Source organism: Bos indicus, chromosome 7 (assembly GCF_029378745.1).
Source record: "Bos indicus isolate NIAB-ARS_2022 breed Sahiwal x Tharparkar chromosome 7, NIAB-ARS_B.indTharparkar_mat_pri_1.0, whole genome shotgun sequence".
NCBI lineage: Eukaryota > Metazoa > Chordata > Mammalia > Artiodactyla > Bovidae > Bos > Bos indicus.
In genome coordinates, this window is record NC_091766.1 from 29,100,201 (window position 1) to 29,124,299 (window position 24,099).

The following is a 24,099-nucleotide window of genomic DNA, read 5'->3' on the forward strand; positions in this document are numbered from 1 at the left end:
CAAAATGATCTTCATTCGCCCTCTTCCTTAGCCCTGTGTCCCAGGGTATGAGCCAGGCCTGTCCTCTTAAACATTCACATGTCTTTGCTTATTTCTCCCCATGATTCGCCATGTATCAACTTTTCAGTTTCACTGTCTCCTTCCTCTTACCAATTATTCAGCACAAGCCTCTTCTTATAAAATAGACCCTCTCTGGGATATGAGTCTTAATTTCTTAAGCCCAAGATGTAGGGACATTCTAGACTCTCTTCTCTCTGTCATTCCCAAATTTGGTTAGTCAATGATCAGTTTCTCTTTTTTCTCTTCACTCCTCCATCTACTTTCTTAATTTGGACCCTCGTCATCTCTATTGAATACCTTAGCACTCAGCTCTTAACCAGTCTCCTTCTTTCCTCCTCTCTTGCTGCCCTTAAATCCACACTCCACACAACAGAGAGAAGGGGGATCAGGTGGTTTCCCAAAGCAGAGGTTCTCAGCCCGTGCTCTGGTGGGGCCAACACCATTCGCATCACCTGAGACGTGTTACAAATGCAAATTAGCCCCACTCCAGGCCTATTGGGTAAAAGCAAGGGGGTGGGCTTATCAATGTGTTTGACAAGCCTTCAGATGATTCTAATGATCTAAAGTGCATGCGTAGTCACTCAGTCGAGTCCAAGTCTTTGTGACCGCATGGACTGTAACCCGCCAAGCTCCTCTATCCATGGGATTTTCCAGTCAAGAACACTGGAGTAAGTCGTCATTTCCTTCTCCAGGGAATCTTCCCAACATAGGGATACAACCTGTGTCTCCTGCATCTCCTGCATTGGCAGGTGGATTCTTTACCACTGAGACACCTGGGAAACCCCAAAGTTTGAATTACCACTGTCTTCAAGGATAATCAAGGAGCTGTTAACCAAAGATGGGAAACGGACACTGGAAGGCAAAGCCATGTCTCCTGCCGTCTCAGCAAGGACCTCGTTCCGTGTTGCATCCCTAGATGCTAGCCCACGGCCAGGCGTATGGTTTCTTGAGTGACTCTGAGTATGCTCCTTGTTTGGCTGTCACAGCAGCAGAACCCAGGTTAGTTTCTTTTCTTAGTTTTCTTCACTCAGTTTTAGAGGTTTGCTTTTGCTTGGAAGCAGTTGACTATGGACTTCTGAGAACAAATGACTCGTTGCCTAGGGGGCTGAGTCGTCTCCCTAAAGCTTTATGACAGCGCAGGTCCCTGGTACCGTGACCTTTGTGCCCCTGCCTTCTGTGGCTCTGTCCCTTGTCTTGGTTCATTCCGACCTCACCAGGGTGATGGCATTGGAATGGGGCCTGCGGGCTCAAGATTTGGTAAGTGGAGAATGAGGGGAAGGGTATTTCAGGCTGAAGGAATGTTATAAACAAAGACAAGAGGGATGGAATTACAAGTCACGTTATGTGAGCCACAGAAGCCCAACGCTGGGGGCTGAGAAGAAGAAATGAGACTGAAAAGTCATTTGTCATCAGTCCTAAAGAGCCCACTCAGGAGTGTGGGCTTCTTTCAGGAAACATGGAGTGTGTAAATAGGAGGCACAGTGTCAGAAGTGTTATATCCCAGGTTTGTATCTCTAGACTGTTTTATTTCCTGGTCAAAGACAGGGAAAGGCAAGCAGTGTGTAGCCAGCTGAAGAGTATGATAAATCTGCTCGACCTCCTGCCTGGGGAACCGAGGTAACAGCTGCATAGACATGAACACACTGGGAATCAGGAAGAGGTCCTCTCAGGCTGAGCTGCGGATGTCTGATTGTTCTTTCCTTGCTTTCTGAGGTGTTGACACTGGCTATCCAGGTGTGGAATCTTCAGTGGTGACATATGAGCTCAGGGACTTCACCGGAGCCGAAGGCGGCCATGTGGTTGTGAAAAGGCACTATAAATGAGGCTGGTTCCTTCTTGAATACTATGTCCCTCCTGCCCCCGCTTAACCACCTTCATATCTCTTACTCGGGGAATGATTCTGATCTTCCAGAGTGACTGTTGTGACTGGCTAAAGAAAGCAACCATTCAGTTCCTAAGGCATGACCATTTTGAATGGGCACCGAGACACTTTTCATCCAACAGGGAACATTTTAACCTTCTTAAGTGGCTGAAAAGCTAACTATCCCTGATAGGTGATCAGCGTGATCCTCTGTCATTAATTTAGCCTCTGGCTGCTTTGATTTCAGAATGATATCAGAGAACTTGGTGGAGAAGGCCCTACACCAGCCCACAGAGGAGCTTCCCCAGGCTGCCTCTGGTTAAAATAGATTTATTGGATCAGGTTAAAAGACTTGCTGCCCAGCCCTGGCTTAAAAGTCTAAGACAAAGATTTAACAAGGAGGAGAAACAGAAGAAGGTGGTGTGAGGGTTCTTTTTTTTTTTTTTTTAAGAAAAATGAATTAAGGTCAGTTTTATTGTTGTTATTGTTTCATTTCCCTTTATTCTCTGTTGGGTGATTAAAGGAAAAACCAAGTCATGCCTTGACTTCTATGGCAAGACATTTCTGCCTCAACTGATTAAAAAAAAAAAAAAGCTGGATGGTAGAAAGCCCGAGAAACACAGCTCCATCACTCCTCGCAATTACTGTGTCTTATTGATAACTTGCAGCTCTCTCCAGCAAATGCCATCTTTGGAACAAAGCCTGTCACAGATCAGACTGAATCCATTAAAAAGCTTTGATTAACATGTCCCTGGGGTGTGCTGTGGAAACTTTTTACGCCAAATGACAGCCTATTGCTGTGGCTTCGGAATTGTCCTCCTGAAATACTCTTGTGTTTTAATCTAGTGCGTGGTTTAAATTAAAAAACGGCAATGACTTTGTGTGACCTAAATACGAGCCACTTCTATTCAGGGTGGGATTTATCAACGGCTTGCAGATTAAGTGTTCAGAGAAGCCACAATTAACCTTACTGTGGGGTAGCTAATATTCATTATATATATATTATATGTAGGTTGTGTGCATAATCACTTGTTCTTCCTTTTCTTCTTCAGTGTAGCCCAGAGACAGGGTTACAGTTAACGTGCTTAATCTAGTGGATACAAAGCTTTGTGTTCATCCTTAGCGGAAAACAATTTGTTTGTGTTGGAGGAACAGAGTAATCACTCTCCCTGGTGCTTTTTTCTTTATTGGTCTCTGACATGGATGCTGTAATGAACAGCAACTTTTTGAAGTAAAGATAAAGCTTCTTTTCAAACTGCGGACTTGTTGGGGGTAGGGACCTGCCTGTTTCCACACAAATACCTCACTTTCATCCTAGGGGAAAATTCAATCTTGATCGACCCTGTCTGTATGGTGTGTGTGCGTGACTGTGTGTGTTTCTTTATTGTTACTGTACACTCACCTAAAATACAAGTGTTGAATGGTTACATTTCAAAACTGTCAGGAACTACATTATTCAATAAAAAATGATTCTCTTAGATGCCATAAAAGGACACTGTGAAAGCTGCCTACAGAAGGCAGGTACCTATTCTACTGCTTCCCTTCGAGGTATTTTTTAAGTCTCTGAAATTGGTGGAAGACAAAAAATGCTTTGATTGGCAAGATTCTCAGAAAGTAAACTTGGAAATGAAAAAGTATCGCCTACAGAATGTAGGAGAGCTGGGGGCCCCTGCGCTGCCCACTTAGCTATATAAAGCTAGGCTTTTCTTTTCCACTACCCCAGGAATGAAGCCAAGCTCCCTTTTAAGGCTAACATCTTCCCGCTGACTGGGAACTCACAGCACCTCCATCTTTTATGTGGCAACACTATGTAGTTTCAGAGGGAAATCTAGGATGAAGGAAATTTTTGATCATTTTTTAAAAGGATTTTCTAATTAATATGGGATATATAGAAATGTAGAGGCCTGCACTGCGAAGCACAGAGCTCTGAGTCACTCAAGTACTGAAATAAGCTGGGTGATGAATATCAGGGGAACGTTAGGAGGGTATGATTTATGAGGCTGACAAGATTTGAATTTTTTTTTAATTGAAGTATAATTGACATGCAACAGGACATTCGTTTCATGACATTAGTTTTGGCGTTCATATACTTGTGAAACAATCACCGCAATACGTCTAGTCACTGTCACCATACAGAGTTACAAAATTTTGTGATACGAACTTTTAAGATTTAATAGTAACTTTCCAATTTGCAACATGGTATCAGTGAAGGTAGTCACTGTACTACACTTATATCACCATAATGTATTCATTTTATAACTGCAAGTTTGTACCTCTTCATCCTCTTCACCCATACTGACCTCCTCTCTGGTAACCACCAACCTGTTCTCTGGACCTATGAGTTTTGTTTTTTAGATTCCACATGTAAGTGAAATCATATGGAACTTGTCTCTGACTGACTTCATTTAGTATAGTATTTTCAAAGTGCATCCATGTTGTCGCAAATTAAAAAATTGATTTCATTTTTTATGGATAATTAACATTCTATTATAAACATATATTATATATATAATACATATATATATATATATATATCTTATTTATCTATTCATCCATTGATGGGCACTTAGATTGTTTCCATATCTTGGTTATTGCAAATAATGCTGCAATGAACACGGGGGCGAATATGTATATGTATTTTGAATAAGTGTTTTTGTTTCCTTCAGTTAAGTATCCAGAAGTGGAACTGCTGAATCATGCGGTAGTTTATTTGTTCAGGAACCTCCATACTGTTATCCACACTAGTGGTGGTACTAATTTACATTCCTACCAACAGTGCACGAGCGTTCCTTTTTCTCCACATCTTTACCAACACTAGTTTCTTGTCCTTTTGATAGTAGCCATTATAAGAGGTGTAAGGTAATATTTTGCTGTGGCTTTGGTTTGCGTTTCCCTGATAATTAATGATGTTGAGCATCCTTTCATATGCCCATTGACCATTTGGCTGTCTTCTTTGGAAAAATATCTATTTAGATCCTCTGCCCATTTTTTCATTGAATTGTTTTTTGTGATTGAGTTATATGAATTCTTTATAATGACCCTTGAACAACTCAGGATGAGGTACCAATCCTCCATGCAGTTGTAAATTGCCACATAATTTAAAGTCGGCCCTTCACAGCCACAATTCGCCATCTGCACATGCAAACAACTGCCTATTCTGTAGTCCTGCAGTATGTATTGGTTGAAAAAAAAATCCATGGAAAAGTGGACCTATGAAGTTCAAACCCATGTTGTTCAAGTGCCAACCATATATTTTGGATATTAGCTCTTCATTGAATATATGATTTGCAAATATCATCTCCCATTCAGCAGATTGCCTTTTTATTTTGCTGATGATTTCCTTTCCTCTGGAGAGGTCTTTATTTTTATATATTTTATTTATTTATTTTTATTTATTTATTTTTTTACTTTACAATATTGTATTGGTTTTGCCATACATCAACATGCATCTGCCACGGGTGTACACATGTTCCCCATCCTGGACCCTCTTCCCACCCCTCCCCATACCATCCCTCTGGGTCATCCCAGTGCACCAGCCCCAAGCTTCCTGTATCCTGCATCGAACCTGGACTGGCGATTCATTTCTTATATGATATTATACATGTTTTAATGCCATTCTCCCAAATCATCACCCGCTCCCTCTCCCACAGAGTCCAAAAGACTGTTCTATACATCTGTGTCTCTTCTGCTGTCTTGCATACAGGGTTATCGTTACCATCTTTCTAAATTTCATACATATGCGTTAGTATACTGTACTGGTGTTTTTCTTTCTGGCTTACTTCACTCTGTATAATAGGCTCCAGTTTCATCCACCTCATTAGAACTGATTCAAATGTATTCTTTTTAATGGCTGAGTAATACTCCATTGTGTATATGTACCACAGCTTTCTTATCCATTCATCTGCTGATGGACATCTAGGTTGCTTCCATGTCCTGGCTATTATAAACAGTGCTGCGATGAACAGTGGGGTACACGTGTCTCTTTCAATTCTGGTTTCCTTGGTGTGTGGAGAGGTCTTTAGTTTGATATAGTCACACTTGTTTATTTTTGCTTTTGCTTCCATTGCCTTTGGAGTCAGCTCCAAAAAATAGATTGCTAGACTCATGTCAAGGAGCTTTCCAATTATGTTTTCTTATAGGAGTTTAATGGTCTCTGGTTCTATATTTAAGTCTTTAATCCATTTGAGTAAACTTTTGTGTATGGTGTAAGATAGCAGTCCAGTTTCATTCTTTTGGATATGATTGTCCAGTTTTCTGAGACCATTTACTGAAGAGTCTGTTTTTTCGCCATTGCATATTCTTGTCTCCTTGGCTGTAGATAACTGACTATACATGTGTGGGTTTCTTTCTGGGTCTCTGTTCTGTTCCATTGACCTACATGTCTGGTGTTTTGCCAGTATCATACTGTCTTGATTACTGTACTTTGTAGTATAGTGTAACATCAGGGCACATGATCCCTCCAGCTTTGTTCTTCTTTCTCAAAATTGTTTTGGCTACACAGAATCTTTTGTAGTTCCATACAAATTTTAGACGTATTTGCTCCACTTCTGTTAAAAAAAAAATGCCATTTTTATTATGAATGGGTGTTGAATTTTGTCAGATACTTTTCTGTATCGAGATCTTTGTGTGATTTTTTTTTTTTTTGGATTCTTCATTTTGTTAATTCAAAGTATCATGTTGATTTTTTGGAATGTTGAACCATCCTTGCATCCTTGGAATAAATCCCACTTCATTGTGGTGTATGATCCTTTTATGTATTGTTGATTCAGTTTGCTCATGTTTTGTTGAGGATTTTTGTTATCTATGTTCATCAGGAATATTAGCCTGTGATTTAATTTGGCAGGTGGGGTCCTTGTCTGGTTTTTGTATCAGGGAAATGTTAATGTCATAAAATGAGTTTGGGAGCATTTCCTCCTCTTCAGTTTTTTGAAAGAGTTTGAGAAGGATAGGTATTAAATCTTTGAATGTTTTGTAGAATTCATCAGTGAAGCCATCTGGTCCTGAACTTTGTATTTTGGGATTTGATTACTGATTCAATCTCTTTGCTAGTAATCGGTCTATTCAGACTTTCTATTTCTTCCTGACTCAGAAGATTATATGTTTCTAGGATTTTATTCAGTTCTTCTTTGTTGTTCAATTTGTTGGCATAGAAGTGTTAGTAGTATTTTCTTAGGATCCTTTTTTTCCTTTAATATCAGTTGTAACTTCTCTTTAATTTCTGATCTTATTTATTTGTCTTCTCTCTTTTTTTACTTAGTCTAGATAAAAATATCAAAATTTTGTTTATTTTTTCAAAGAAAGCTCTTAGTTTCATTGATCTTTTCTATTTCTTTTTAGTCTCTATTTTATTTATTTTCATCCTGATTTTTATTATTTCCTTCCTTCTACCATTTGCTTTGTTTGTTCTTGTTTCTCTAGTACCTTTAGATATAAAGTTAGATTATTTCAGTTTTTTCTTGTTTCTTGAGGAAGGTCTGTATTGCTATAAACTTTACTCTTAGGACTGCTTTTGCTGCATCCAATACATTTTTTTATGGTGTATTTTTTTTTCCATTTGTTTCAAAGTATTTTTAAAATTTTCTGCTTTGATTTCTTAATTGACCAATGGTTGTTAAGTAGTATATTGCTTAATCTCCACATATTTGTAATTTTTCCAAGTTTTTCTTGTAACTGCTAGTTTCATACCATTATGGTCAGAAAAGATCATAAAAGATGCTTGATTATCCTTTCAGTTTTCTTAAAATTTATTGAGTCTTGTTTTGTGGACTTGCATGTGATCTAGCCTGGAGAAAGTTCTTTGTGTACTTTGAAAGAATGTGCATTCTGCTGTTTTTGGATGGAATGTTATGTAGATATCTATTAAGTTTATCTGGTCTAATGTGTGGTTATAGGCCAATGCTTCCTTACTGATTTTCCTATCTGAAAGCTGTATCTATTGATGTAAATGGGGTATTAAGCCCCTCATTATTTTGTAGTACTGTATTACTATGTTTCTCATTTTAGATCTGTTAATGTTTGCATTATATCCTAAGGTGCTCCCATGTTGGGTGCATAGATAGTACAAATGTTACATCTTTTTTGCTGGATTGACCCTTTTATCATTATGCAATACCCATCTATTTCTTTTCTTACAGATGTCATTTTAAAGTCTGTTTTGTTTGATAAAAGTATAGCCACCCCAGAATTCTTTGGGCTTCTATTTGCATAAAATATCTTTTTCTATCGCTGCACTTTCTTTCTGTGTGTCCTTTTATTGGAAACGAGTCTCTTAAGCAGCATGTAGATGGTTCTTGTTTTTTATCCTTTCAGCCACTCCATGTTTTTATTGGACTATTAAGTTCATTTACATTTAAAGTAATTATCGATAGTTATATACTTATTGCCCATTTTGTTCATTGTTTCCTGGCTGTTTTGTAGTTCCTCTCTATTCCTTTATTCTTTTCTGTGTGTTTGTGTGCTTCGTCGTCTTTTTTGGCTGCGGTGGGTCTTCGTTGCTCAAGTTTTCTCTAGTTGGACCAAACAGGTTCTCTCGAGTTGTGGTATGCGAGCTTCTCATTGTGGTGGCTTCTCTTGCTGCAGAGCGTGGGCTCTAACGAGGGATTCATTAGTTGTGGCACGCAGGCTCAGCAGTTGTGCCTTGGGGACTCTCGAGTTCTGTAGTTGTGGTGCACAGGCTTAGTTGCCCCACAGCATGTGGAATCTTCCTGGACCAGGGAGTTGAACCTGTGCCCCCTGCATTGGCAGGCAAATTTTTAACCACTGGACCACCAGGGAAGTCCTGTCCCTTTATTCTTTATTTTATTTATTTATTGACTGCCCTGGATCTTTGTTGCTGCACGTGGGCTTTCTCTAGTTGTGGCAGGTGGAGCTACTCTCTCATTGTGGTGCATGATCTTCTCATTGTGGGGCTTCTCTTGTTGCAGAGCACAGGCTCTAGGGCATGCAGGCTTTAATAACTGTGGCACAGGGGCTGAGTAGTTGCAGCTCATGCTATCTAGAGCTTAGGCTCAATAGTTGTGGCAGCACATGGGCTTAGCTGCCTTGCAGCATGTGGAATCTTCCTGGACCAGGGATCAGACCCATGTCTGCTGCATTGATAGGCAGATTCTTAATCACTGGACCACCAGGGAAGTCCTTTTCCCTTTATTCTTATCTTTCTTTCTTGTGTTTTGATGACTTTCTATAATGTTATATTTAGATTCCTTTTTCATTTTTTTGTGTGTATCTGCTATAGGTTCTTGCTTTATGATTACCATGAGGCTCACATATAATAGCCTATACACACACACATGTACATGTATATGTCAGTCTATTTTAACTTGATAGCAAGTTAAGTTTGAACATACTTAAAACTCTACATTTTTATATTTCCTCCCAAGTTTTATGTTTTCGACATCATATTTTGCATCTTTTTATTTTGTATATCCCTTAACTAGCTATTGTATTTCTAGATTTTTATTATTTTTTAGTCTTTTAGCCTCCATACTAACTGTAAGTGATTAATTTACTGCCTTTATTGTATGTTCGACTTTGCCAGTGAGATTTTTATCTTTTGAAGGTATATGCTTTCTTGTTACTAATTAGTGTCTTAATCAACTTATAGAAATTCTTGTAACATTTCTTACAAGGCCAGTTTAGTGGTAATGAACTCCTTTAGCTTTCATTTGTCTGGAGAGCTCTATTTCTCCTTCAATTTCTAATGATAACCTTGCAGGGTAGAGTATTCTTGGTTTGAAGATTTTTTTTTTCCTTTTAGCCCTTTAAATAGATCATGCTACTTTCTACTGGCTTGCAAAGTTTCTACTGAGAAATATGCTGATAGTGTTCTGAGAGTTCTCTTCTATGGAGCGAGTTGTTTTTATCCTACTGCTTTTAAAATTCTTTGTTTAATTGTTGACAACATTTTGATTATGTGACTTGGTGTGGGTCTCTTTGAATTCATAGTTTGGGACTCTCTGGGCCCCTTAGACCTGGATGTTGATTTCCTTCCCCAGGTTAGGAAAGTTTTCAGCCATTATTTCTTCAAATAAGTTTTCTGCCTCATTCTCTCGCTCTTCTCTGGGACCCCTATGATGCAAAAGTTACTCTGCTTGATATTGTCCCATAGGTCCCTTAAGAAATTTTCACTTTTTAAAATTTTTTTCTTTTTCCTGCTTTGTTTTGGGAAAGTTCTATTACCTTGTTCTCCAGATCACTAATTCTTTCTTTGCATCATCTAGTCTACTGTTGAACCCCTGTGGTATATTTTTTAGTGCAGCTACCCTTTATTCTGGAGGACTTAGCCAGCTAGTTCGCAGGTCTTTTTCAGGGGAATTGATCAATATGTAGCTGTAGCTTCATTGCCTCAGTGGGAGGAAGTGAGTTTGGGATCTTCCTATTTTGCCATCTTGAACTGTCTCCAAGGTCTGACAGTTAGAAAAGTAAGCCTATTGGCTAAATTACAGATCAGATGTTTGCTGTTTCTTATCAGAAAGTGAAAATGTCCTTCACAACTCACTAAACTGTCACCAGAACATAAGCTTCATGAAAGTGTGTCTCTTGGTATTTTGGTCATTGCTGTATCTCCAGCTTCTAGCACAGTAGGAACACCTGGTAAGCTTCTGGCAAATATTTATTGGATGAATGAATTACTAGTTTATAATACTTTACTTTGCATTAACTTCTCAGAAAAGAGCAACTCATTACACATTATTACCAAAATTAGGGCTTCCCCAGGAGGTGCCAGTGGTAAAGAACCCGCCTGCCAATGCAGCAGATGCAGAAGTCCTGGATTCGATCCCTAGGTCAGAGAGATCCCCTGGAGGAGGAAATGGCAAACCATTCCAGTATTCTTGTCTGGAGAATCCCATGGACAGAAAAGCCTGGCAAGCTACAGTCCATCAGGTCTCAAAGAGTCGGACGTGACTGAAGTGACTGAGAATGCACACACCAAAATTAAGACCAAAGATGTTTTTTACTAGGCTTATCTCATCACAAGGAGGCTAGACATCCTACTACTGGGGAGACCAATACTTTATATTTAGTCTAAGTTCTGATTCATATCTCTTTTAAGGGATGATTGTTGGCAGCCTTGGGTAAACTGGTGTCAAAGTATATTAGAAGGAATTGGTGATGACTGGATCTTTTTGAGCTGGGTCTCTTAGGTTGATTTCTGACCTGGTTAACTCTAACTAGACTCCTTCCCATTGATCTGGAGTACCATGTACCCTGATAAAGGACAGCATCTGATATGCGCCAAGCATGATACTGGCTTGGAAAAACCCTCCTTGGGGAAGAATGGAAAGGTAGATGTGGAGCAGTGGTTCATAAAATTACAAAACAGAACATCATCCTTAATGCCTAGAAGCTCTGATACTGTAAAATATTCTATGCTTGGCTTTGAAAATTCCTCTCTCCCTTCCATGTCTGTCCATTGATTGATATTCTATTTCTATTATTTCCCAGACAAGAACGTGAGAAAGACATGAGAAAAATGAATCCTACCAAAATAGTCAAAGACTGTCCTCATACCCTTTGGACATTCTTCAATTTTCCTATAGGAAAGTCTGGTGGAAGCTGAACAAACATTATTCCCCAAATCCTTTGCAAATGTTCTTATGGCAAGTTCATGCAGTAACTATTAGGATCACCATCTTATATAGAGATAATAACCTTCAGAGAGGTTAAATCACATATATCCAAGGAAAAACTAGGAGGAAGAGACAAAGTGCGTACTCCAATACAGTTTTGTTTGAAGCCCAAACCAAGCCAACTTCTCTCCCTTACAACAAAGAATTTAATGGTCATTTGGTTATTCCATTCTGTAATGTTACATAAAATTGTGATTCCAGAAAGAGTTTAATATGATTGCTTCAGATATTAGTGGATCATAGGTTAGCATCATGTTCCATAAACAGATTCTTATAAATTTAATTTCCAGTTGGCAGAAAAGGAAGGAGGTTAACTGATGTTGTAGATAGAAATCTCTGTCATGGAGTTTGAGGTTCTTTTTTTCCTCTTAAACTTAGAACACAAGCAAATGAACTATGAAAACCCACTTTCTGGTGCTCTTTGCGCTTCAGGACACAGACTCATCTGTGAGTAGAATAATACTAATAACTTAGATATTGTTGCTAATTTGGTATTGAGAGGTGAAAAAGCTTGTGATCTTTTAGTTTCTTCTTAAAAATATTAGAGCTATCCAATTTAGAAAATTCAACTTAAAAGTCTTTATACCTATAAATATCCACTCCCTGGGAGGCCACCATTCATCTCTCTTCTCTTCCATGTCACCATCCACTGGTAGAAGAAAAGATATTTTTAATGTCTTGACATTGTTCTTAACGATAATAGCATCTTTGGTCATGAAAATCTTCTTATCTGTATGATGTATCCTGTCATTTTATACAGTGCTGACATTCATAACACAATTTTATTTTCTAAGCAATATTTCAAGACAGTAGTGCTATTCTGTACATCCCAGGGAATTATAATTCTTTATTTGTGTTGTATGACAATGCTGTTAAGTATAAGGCATACCTCTTTTACTATAATTCTTATCCTATAGGGCTAGTCAGTTTGGTAGACCACTAGGCTAGAAGACTGGGTGGGCTATGGAGAAAAGCTTGGGCATAGAAGGTTAATTGTGAAGATGTCTTCTAGAAAATGGGGTAAAAAAGTGTACCTACCTTGTAGGGTAGTTCTAAAGAGCTTATAACAGTGTTTGGCACTTGATATACATTCAATAAATGTTCTTAGGTGGGCAAAATATAGTAGCTATTAGGTGCATGGGTTTTGGACTGAGACAATCCCAGTCCCAGCTCTACCACACAAAAGCCTTAGGAAAGTCTCCTTTCATCTCAGTGGTCATGTCTGTAAAAGGGGAATCATGATATAATCTGCCTCAAGTAATTGCCTTGGCATATAATAGTAAGATGTCTTAATGAAAATGTTGGTTGTTAAGAGTTATTCTTCAAACAGGAATCATCTGATTGAATGGCAAATGCTCACCTGATGACTTTTATGTCCTAGAATTGTCATGGTTAATTATGCTATCATAGATTCTTGCCTACTTTTGAAGCCTCAATATATTTCCATAACATTTTTCTTCCAAGTTTTAGTAGCACAAAATAATCCTATGGCTTTCAACAAGATAAATCTGGACACTTAATTTGATGCTTCACTTAAAAAATCATACCAGGTGTCCCTGAGTATTCTTCGGGAATAGGATTAACCAGCAACTGCCATGTCTCACGAGCGAGTTACTCTATTTGTCCATCTCCTGATGAAGTCCAGGTAACACAATACGTTTGTATATTGTGCAATGCCATACCCAGTTTCACACTCTGACATGAAGCTCTGTTCTTCTTGAAGACTGAGATCCCTTAGGTAGGCTGGAAAACTTCACAAAAGGCTCTGAATGGAGGATATGCATGCTTAACAAACCTGCCTTTGCTGGTCTCCATTACCGTCTTTCAGCAGGTGTAAAGCTTTATACCCGGTATTCCATTCCATTGTAGATGCCTGGCTCTAAGCCGCCTTTGTTTCCACCCAGATGCCAGCTTTTAGTTAACTATTCTTTTTTTTTTTCCCTCTAAGCTACCAACCATCTGGAGGAAAACTGATTGGGGCTAGGGTCATTTTTGTACCTTTTAAAATTGCCATGTAGGTAAAAGGATTTGTCAGACCCATGAATGATCCTTCTCAGATTTCTGAGGCATGGCAGATTGGCAAAGGGCTCCTTCTGGAAGAAGCCAAGTCAAGCAGAGGTAGTGACGGAGGCAAACAGGAACATGCTGAAGCTACAAATGGGCTGAGAAATAGAGATCAGCCCAATTATAATTCAAACAAAAACAAGTGAGAAACTGTAGTCGTTGAGGCACTCTTGGCCGAGCATCTGGGCTTTGCATGCATGCATGCATAATTAAGCTTCAGACAGCTGCAGGCTTCTGCAGTGCCACAGGGCGGGCAGGGTATCAGAATACACAGTAGGTTGCATATCAATGGAACTCTTTTTAAATTCACATGAAGCCTAAGATAAAAAGACATCAGCAAAAATTAAGCAGCATCCAAAACCTCGGTGAAGAGGGACAGAGGCCAGCAGGAAAACAGTGGAAACCAACCTGGTTTTCCCCCCATTGTCCTGGTTCCTCCCCACAAATAGAGGAGGGAGGCAGAGCTGACTTGGTTTTAAAATACACACACTCATTAGATCAAAGGGATCAATGCACATTGAAGCAACTTTCAAGGCATCACAGGAAATGGTCTGCTTTCTTTTGAAAGACAACAGAGAAAATCACACACATGCGTTGGGACCTTGTGATATGCAGATAGTGAGCTGTCAGGAAAATTAAATATTCATGGCAGAAAAAAATCTCTCCCATTATATTTTTCATGTCTATGAGGCTTTGGGCTCAATGCCCTCTGTGTTCCAGTGAAACACAGACCCTGTTCTCTGTATTGCGGTGCTGCACCCAAGGTCGGCTTGGATTGTATACTGCGGTGTCACCAGTCCTCTCAGGCCTTCCGCAGCTGGGCTGCCCTGGGGTAGTCAGTCACAGAGCTCAGAGAACTTTGCCATTGCTGTACTTGTGTTTCCTTGGATGCAGTCTACGGTCAGAGAACCTCAGCTGTGTTTTTCTTGCTAATTGCCCCACGCCTTCATTAAATCTGATTACCAGGGCCACAAGAAATCTTTCAGGCCTCTGACAGGTAGAGGGAGGTCTTGGAGGTACCCGCGTGCATAGAACGGTCCTATTCGCTTCTCTCACCATCCCACAGGTGCGACACTAGCATCTTCCCAGCTTTTTTGTTGTTTGCTTGCATACCTTTGTTTGACCGGGGATCAAAGAGTTGTCTTGAAGACTCTTAATCTGATTAGCCACAGTGGGTAATAACTGTAAGGGTGGGGATGCTACAGGGCAAGGAGGCATTGTGGAGAAAGCAGGCTTTGTGGTCTCTGAAACTCTACACCCCACCCCACCCCCATTTCTCCCTGCAAACCCCCACCTGTCGCCTCCCCACCCCCCATATGCCAAACCCACATGGAAAAAAAAAAAAGCAATTCAGAGAAGTGCTTTAGTTTAAGAAGAAAGATGAAAAAAATGGATTTGCTCTGAAATAAAGATGAGTCAGAGATCAGCAACATCAATGAGTGTGACACCTGCTTATAGGAGGGCATTAAGCATGTGGGGAAAATACATTTTCCCCCAGATTTCCATCTGATTCTGAATATAGTTCATTTTAATCCATTTAGGAAACTGACTTCTCCACTGGAGTTGTCTACTCTTAGACTGTGTCACTTTGTGCTTTTTCTTCTCCATGTGTTCGTTTCATATCCTTTAAAACCATCTCTTCTAGAGCAGATGAGTAGTTAAAGGATGACTAAGGCAGAAGAGTTGTTGCGTCTTGTCAGCCTTCAGGTTATTGGATTTGCACGTTATTGTCGATCACTTCCCGTGTGAGGTCCTGCACCTCTGCCTTTTTTGTGAGGGGGTGGGGGGGGGATGGTCACTGCTACTGTCCTCGAATAAATTCCATCTTATCTCCAACTTAGATTTTAAAATACTTGTTTTCTTTTGTTTTTATGTCCAGATTTTTAAAAAATGCAAGCGTAAGTGTTCTTACATTTCTGGACCCTAAAATTGTATCTATATACAATACTCAGGAATCTGATTTAACCCCCTCCCCCATCCCTGTTCAGGCCCAAATGTGGGAGATGTGCTTTCAGAAAAAATGAATGTTTCCATGATGAGAACTTTGGCTTTTTTTCTTTTAAATATCTTCCAAAAGTGTTAGTTGCTGTCATGTCCGACTCTTTGCGACCCCGTGGACTGTAGCCTGCCAGGCTCCTCTGCCATGGAATTCTCCAGGCAAGAATACCGGAGTGGGTAGCCATTCTCTTCTCCAGGGGATCTTCCCAACCTAGGGATCAAACCTGGGTCTCCTGCATTGCAGGCAGATTCTTTACCATCTGAGTGACCAGGGAAGCCCCAAAGCCCTGATTTAAATAGGACCACAAATTGTTCCTCCAGTGAGTTGAACATTGCAACCCAATAGATACTAGGGATTAAAGAGAGGACTGAGAAACCAGCTGCCTGCCTCTTGTCATCACCAGGTGCCTCACTGATTCAGCAACATTCTTGGGTTGCATGCTGGACCCAGCTCCAGCCTTGTTGCCCAGAGGTTCATTGGTGAATGGGGCCAGTGGGAGGGCATCTCCGTGAGAAAAACTCCATCAGGACGTGGAGTTTCTCACCAACAGCACACCTGCATTAATGCATGAGGCCCCAGTCCTTCTGGAGGAGGCTGTTGACTTCTTCCACAAGAGTAAATGGTGATTGTTTATAGCTTCGCCTTTGTCCAGTTGTATCAAAGCCCTGGTCTCTGGGGAGAGGAAGCATCCTTACTTGCAGTAGAATCATGCTGCCTACTTTACAAGTGTGAAAATAGCAATGTTAATTTTAGCAGTGCTTAAAAAAAAAAAAACAAACAAACCCCTCTCACCTTGCTCCCTGTCCTCCTCCTCCCCAGCCCACACACCCTTTTGACAGCTCAGCGGCCTGATTGTCTGATCTTTCTTACAAGGATGTTTCAAAAGAGATAAGTGGTAGGAATCAATGCACATCATCTTAATTACCAAATACAGCTTATTTTATTGTAAGCCATTTATCTCCCAGTGGCCATAAGACAAGTGCTTGGTCTTACTGCTAAAGATTTGCCTATTTTTTTAAATGGGGCCAGAACATGTGTTGTATAATTCAAACATCCCATTAACTGGCTTTTCTATTCAGGATACCCTGAACTGTAGGGGCGACTGCCTCAAAATTTAATTTAATATGTCAACTTTTCTTAAAGTGTCCCCGTACCTGTCATGCATCTTCTTGCTTTTGTAATGACTTCCTGCAATCCAGAGATGGTTTTGGCTCTAACTGTGAAAGGTTGGGATTCTTCTCAGATGGTTTTTATAAGTGTGTTTTCAAGGTATTCATATTTTTTTTTTTAACTGTAAACTAATACACCTTCACTGTAAAACAATAAAAAGTATAGATACAGGAGACACAGATCCAGATGTAGCTACCACAGGGTCAGACCTTCCTGAGTGCACGTGAGCCTCTGGGGACCTGGAGAGTCATGGACCAGGGCTCCATGAATATTGTAGGAGACTGGAGATCACTACATAACTGACAATCTTTTTACCCAAGAGGCATCTCTAGGGGCCATTTGTGTCTTCCATACCACAAAATTTCCTTGTTTTGCATCCAAGACATTTAAGATGTTACAATTTAAGCTCTTAGCCACTGTCTGTTAACTTCTGGTCTGGAAACGCTCACACCCATCATATCAGTCAGATGACCTCTGTAAAGCCAGTTGTGGCCTGTGTCACTACACCTGAGTAACTCTGTATCTTACAGGATAAAAGCAGACAAGCCCTGTGTTTGGGCTCCTCCTCAGGAGCTCCTCCTGTCAGCACCATCCTGATGCTCACATTGAGGATCCACGCTAGGATGTCTTTAGCTCCTGGGCTTAGTCCATGGTCTCCCATCTGCCTAGCACGCCCTCCTCCACTCCTGTCTTGCTTGTTCATGATCCTGCATTGATGATCAGCATAGGGATCATCTCATTCTTGAAGCCTTCTCTGGTTCCTCACTTCTCCAAAGGGGCACTGGTACCCTGGTTTTGTTTTTTCATGACTCTGTGCATTTCTCTAGCATGGACTGAATAGATGAAATTTCACCCAGAGCTTAGTTTAGAGCTGTGGTCTTAGAAGTGATGGTGCCTGGAGAGGCAGTGCTTTGAGCTTTCCTGGTCCTTTTTTCCTGTAAGAGGAAAGGGCAGTGTTGGAAAGATAAATAAGGAGAGAGTACATGAGAAAGGCCCGGTGTTTTCTGAGAGCAAAGGACTCTAGGGAAAAAGTGGGACCTATGGAAGAGCCACTTGGCCTACACCACAGAAATATTGAGGTATCAATCGCCTTCTCTCCCTTCTCTTTGAAAAAAGGAGATAGAATGGAAACAAAGACACTATTGTCAGGTCCCTTTTAGTTGGAAAAAACTTTTTTTGGCTGAACTAGAGGCTTGTATTAACTTGATGTTTTTTCAAGTTAATGTGAAAATGTGAGTGTGTGTTTTAGCTCTATACCATTAGAGTGTTGCTCTGTATGTCCACACTTGACTCCAGAGCAGCGGCCATTGGAGACCAATAACAAACACGTCAACGTTATGAGAATAAATTCAAGAACTGGATTTGTCTTCTGGGACAAAATTGCTGTGTGCCCTTGGGCAGATTGCTCAACTTGTCTGTTTCTTCTTTGGTAAAATTAGAATAAAGGGTATCTACTTCTTAGGTTTGTGCAGGGGTTAATCCTAAGTATTCAACGATGTTTGCTATTATTATTGTTGCTGTTTTTCTGTTTTCTATATCTCATGTTTCTGTAACACTTCAGCTGAGTTGGAGTGATAGATAAGACAGACAGATAAACATAGAAAAATGCATATGGCACTGTATACACAGTCCTGACGCAGGACTTTCCCTTGCTTTAATCCCATGACTTCTGCATCAGGACTGCGTATACAGTGTCATATGCATTTTTCTATTTGAGAGCAAATTAACCAAGACTAAAGCCCAAATTAGTGTCTGGGTAAAATCTAGTGCCATAAAGAAGACTAAGATCCAACTCTGATACCAGGTTCTTTCCACAACTCTCCTGATTTTCTAACTTTCCCCATTTATTATAAGATTCCATAGACATGGTGTCACAACAGTTTCCCTTGCTTTAATCCCATGACTTCTGTATCAAGACTGTGTATACAGTGCCATATGCATTTTTCTATGTTTATCTGTCTGTCTTATCTATTACTCCAATTCAGCTGAAGTGCTACAGAAAGCCTTAGGCCAGTCAAACACTTGCAGCATGCAATCAGCTGCCCTGAGTCCCTGGAGGACCTTGTTTGAAAGAGGTAACCTTAAATGTGTAATTCTTAAAGATTGTATACAGGAGGAGAGCTGAGAACTTGCCCTCAGCACAGGCCCGCAGGTTCTGGGGAGGACTCCCACCCAGGCCAGGGGTCACTGCCTGGACCAAGACCCCTCCACACTGCTCTGCATACTCTGGACAGCCCTTCCTGAGACCCCAGCCCTCACTAACATTCACCCATCAGACAGGCCCTGCCTGGGAGCAGGCTTCTCCAACCTAGTCTTATGGCAGCTATCATTGAGATGAGGCCAAACGTGGCCCAGGAGGCTGGGCCAACTCGGGGACCAGAATGAACTGTGACAGTTGTGGGCTATTGGTCACCAGCTCTGATTCTTGTCACCCCCAGTTACCACCTAAAACTTGGTGAACACACTTGTTGGGGATAATCTGATGTACACTTGTCCTAGTGCAATCATAAATAGGACCTCCATTCATTCTTGTAAGTACCGTCCCTGCTAAGGGACAAGACCACCCTCACCCTCCCCGATCGTGCATCCTCTAGCATTTCTGTGTCTCATCTCTTTTTCTAGTTGGCATTTCTTATACCATGACTCTTCCCACTTTATATGTTAGCCCTCCTTTTCCCTTCGCCCACACTTTTCTCCGCCCTCTGTATGTACTCCTCTATGAAACAACCTTCCTGTACTCTTACTTTCCAGAGGATGTATCTGAGGTCCCTGAGCAGGCAGCTCTCCTGACACACGTGTGGCTACAGTTCTCCTGAGAACTGCTCAGCCCTGTTTCAGGGACTAGAACCCGTGTCGCTTGATAACTTAAGTGCTGTCCTCAGCGCATCTCAAGATCTTGCCCATTCCATGCCCTCCTCAAGTGATGACAGGAGGTGGAGGGAGCTTATCTGTTCTTAGAGAGTTAGGGCTCTGTTAGTCTTATGGAGTCTGCATGGTAAAGAACTTGGCCTTGCTGGAAGAGAGTTCGGGCCATTACCCTCACTTTCTGGAATGTAATCTGTGTCATACCTGACAGGAGAGTGTTGGTTTGGGGCAGAGGCTGAACACATCAGATCGTAGACTGGGATCAGCCTCCCTGAGTAGATACAGGGTGGGTGCTGATCACACCAGCAAGGCCAACCTTGATGTTTAGGATGAGGGTGTTGTTTCCTGTGGTACTAGCCGTTAGTCTGGTGACTGAGATGAACCATGTGGACACTGGATCAACCCACCAAACCTGCCTAATAAAGCCCTGCTAAGAACACTGGACACCAGAGCTTGGGTGAGCTTTCATGGTTTTTCCTGATTGGCAATGTTCCCTGCTTATTGCCACATGCTGATGTCAGGAGGGTAATGCGTCCTGACTCTACAGGGAGGGGGAATGTTTGAGACCCCTCTCTCCTTCCCCTGACTCTGTCCATGTGCATCTTCCCTTGGCTGATTTTGACTAGTATTCTTTCCTTGTAACAAAGTGTAACTGGGAGTAGTTCTGTTAGTCTGATCTAGTGGATTATGGAGCATGAAGGTGGTTTTGGAACCTTCTGAACTTGCAGTTGGTATCAGAAGTGAGGGTGATACTGGGTGGAGACGGTGCCCTCTATGTTTTGCGGTTTGGCTAGCACCAGATAGGGCCCACTGTAATATCTTTGTATTTCTATGGGAAAGGGGACAAATTCCAGGCCCTTTTCTCTCAAGAGGCTTCTGTCTCCTTGCCTGGGCAGAGTTGTCAGGGGCGGGATAGGAACTCCTCCAGTATCAGTGGGATGCCTCACGCCTCGACCAACACAAGGTCTGAGTCTCATTTCTCAAATCCAGCCAAACATGTCCTTGACTTTTGTGTCTGTCTACTGAAAATGCTGAACCACTTTCATAGTTGGCACTAGAATCCCTCTTCACAGTCTTGGTGAAACACCTTGATAAGCCTGCACTGAGATAAGCCTTGATACCCCTTGATAAGCCTGCAGGAGGGAGAAGATGATCTGAATAAGAGGAATAACTGATTATTTTCCCTTCTTAGAGAAGGGTTGATAAGTGAAGAGTAGGAAGGGGAGGGAGGGTAGCCCTTTGAAAGAGGAGGCGAGGCCGGGATGAATGAGAGCAGCAGTCAGCAGACCCTGACTGGTGGGTGGCCTACGGACACTGTAAGATCTGACACCCTGGTCTCCTGGGAGTCAGTCAGCTGTCCTGATCTGTGCCTCCTCCAGGGACCCCCTCCCCTCTTTCAGAGGGAGCCTGAGCTTCTCACCTGGACACAGAGCAGTGCTGGGAAGCAGATGTGCTGGAGGCAGCAGAAGCCTTGGGATCGATCTGTTGTGGAAATTTGCAGACTTCTTAGAGGGGACTTGGGACTCTGGACAGTGGGCTTGGGGGCCCTGGAATAATAGTACTTTACATCTCCAGGATGGATATTTTTGTTACATACATATTCTCTCTCTTTTTAGAAATTTTGTTTTCTTATTATTTACATTCTGGCACATTGTGTGACATGTGGGATCTTATTTCCCTGGCCAAGGATCAAACCTGGGCCACCTGCAGTGGAAGCACAGTCTTACCTGTTGGACTGCCAAGGAAGTCCCCCCATACGATTTTCTATCTCAGCATTTCCTGAGCCCTGCTTCTGTTTCACCTCTCCTAAGTGGTTTGCTCCTCACTTCTTTCCCATCACCCGATAGGATGGTTTCTCATATCTCTGTTTCACAATAGAGGAACCTGCCACCTGAATTCCCAGCTGGTCAACAGTACATTGATTCTGGCTCCGGCTTGACAGCCTCCAGTGACTCCCTAGGACTTCAGCATTTAATTCCAGACTTCTAACTTGCTCCCCCAGCAGATCCTGCAGGATGGGACCCTGCTGGACCCTGAGACCTGACTTCACATCCCTCCCTGCTGCAGCCTCCAGTACTTTAGTATTTAGAGAAATCAGCTCATGCTCTTTCTACCGCTGGGTCCTAGAGCCGCCGTCTTCTTTTCCCAGCCCACCCTCTCACTTCCTCTTGGCCTGAGGGAGCCCACCTGCTCTACCTTCAGATGGTGTCACCATCTCCCAGAGTATGGAGCACGTTATAGAGCTGCCACCATGTTCTGGGCATGCATCTGTCCTAGGGTCACCTCAGGACGCTGAGAGCCACAACGGTCCTCTGTGGCTGGGAAGAGAAGGTGCTGCGAGGGCTTAAGGGCGCTGTGAGCAAGCCAGCAAGACGGTGATGAGGAAGGGTGGTGGCAGGAAGACAGGTTTTGATTTTCCCTAGTTGAGCTGCAAGGAAGGTAGTATTAGAAAGCTGGAGTTTGAGTGTACTCTGTCTCAGTGAGTGAGTGATGTAGGGGGAATGGGCAAATGGAGAGGAATTGGGCGGTGGAGCTCAGTTTCTGCCTTCATTGCCCTGCACGCGTGATAAATTCTGTCAGCAGTTTTTTCTTATCCACTCACTCACCTTTTCATTCTTCTTTATCTTTCTGATTTCCAGCTTTTGGAATCTGCTTGGAATTTTAGATTTTTTACTTAGTGGCCTTAGTAGGTTTGGTAGACAGGGCAATACACCCATCCACCCCTCAAAGATACCCCTGTCCCTTATTCCTGGAACCTATGAATATGTTAGTTCACATGACAGATGAGAATGCAGACTGCTAATTAGCTGACCTGCAAATAGAGAGATTATCCTGGATTTTCCTGATGGGCCTAATGTAATCATCACAAGGGTTCTTAGACGTGGAAAAGGGAGGCAGAGGAGGTTAGAGTAAGAGGGGGATGTGAGTGGGAAGAAGAAACAGAGATGCAATGCTGTGTCATTTAAGTAGCTCAGTTTGTGGTAATTTGTTATAGCACCAATAGAGAAGGAGTACAGCGATGACTACAAAAACGTCTGGCTGTCTCATCTATTGGATTCTAATGCCAACTGTGAATAGGAAATTCCTCTATCTAGGTTTAATCGTAAGGAGCCTAGGCTCCAAGGCTGCTGCTGCTGCTAAGTCACTTCAGTCGTGTCCAACTCTGTGCGACCCCATAGACGGCAGCCCACCAGGCTCCCCTGTCCCTGGGATTCTCCAGGCAAGAACATTGGAGTGGGTTGCCATTTCCTCTCCAATGCGTGAAAGTGAAGTCCCTCAGTCGTGTCCGACCCTCAGCGACCCCATGGACTGTAGCCTACCAGGCTCCTCCGTCCATGGGATTTTCCAGGCAAGAGTACTGGAGTGGGGTGCCATTGCCTTCTCCAAGCTCCAAGGCTGCTTTGAGTCAAATCTTGGTTCTGAGATGTTGATTTAAGGCCTCATATTAAATGTAAGAATTAAGTGAGTTTGTATATATCTAAAGTGCTAAAAATGGTGCTGCTAAGCCCCTAGTATGTTGTTGCTGTGATTATTATTTTTACCTGATTTTTATATTCCACGCTAGCCAGGGCCAGTTCTAATGGGAAAAAAAAAAAATCCCTTGTATTTAGTAAACATTGACTTCATGTATACATAGAAAAATTTAAACTTTAGTTGCTTAACTTGGAAGATCTGGATTCAGACCCTAGCTCTGCATAAAAGCCATAGGCATTGGTACATTTAGAAAAGCTGTATCTTTGAGATGTGGAGAAAAATTTAAGCTAAGCACATAGCTTTGAGAATACGCAGGGGGAACTGTGCATTTAAATGAGAGGGAGCCTGGTACTTCACACAATTAGCTGATTGCTCGTGGAACAAGACAGGTTTTGATATCTCCTTTTTGAGACGCGGGGAGGGTGAGGTTAGAATACCAGGTTGGGTAATGATGGTCTTGAGCCATTTCATGCAAATATAGCAAAGCAAAGAGTTTGTTTATTGCAAGGAAGGTGTGGAGGTCAGATGGGGAGTTTGTCTTAAAACTGTCTTAAAACAGAAAGTTCATTTGTCTTAAAAAAAAAAAAAGGCAAAGGCAAAGGGTTTTTTTTGATGTCTGATTTGGCATTTTTCAATATTTCTATATGAATTCAAAGAATATTTGCATCCGTGTATAAAACAGCTTTATACTTTATTTGCAAATCAGCTGATGGTTTCCAATGCAAATCAAGGAATTTGTACTTGCAAAAAGCGATCACCTGCAGGCTGGCGGTGACGTGGTGGAAGCTAGAGTTCAAATGTGAATCTATATTTAAATGATCATCTCCAACCCTATTTCCCTGCCCAAAACTCCTGTCAACCTTTCTGTTCATCACTAATTCTGTTTTAAAAAGCCGTGTTTCTATCTCAAGCTGAAACACCCATGTTGTCTTTGTCTCTCTGACCTCTCCTCCATTTCTCTGCTTCAGCTTTGTCCC

The 24,099-nt window shown here is 41.7% G+C and overlaps 1 long non-coding RNA gene across 1 annotated transcript in view; it reads left to right on the top strand.

The window, feature by feature from the left end:
• The first annotated feature begins 800 nt into the window (after window positions 1-800).
• LOC139183905 (uncharacterized) overlaps window positions 801-24,099 on the top strand; it is a 249,148-nt gene continuing 225,849 nt past the window's right edge. The window contains exon 1 of the long non-coding RNA XR_011567409.1: window positions 801-1,317. This is a non-coding gene — a long non-coding RNA (uncharacterized lncRNA). The remainder of the gene's footprint in view (window positions 1,318-24,099) is intronic.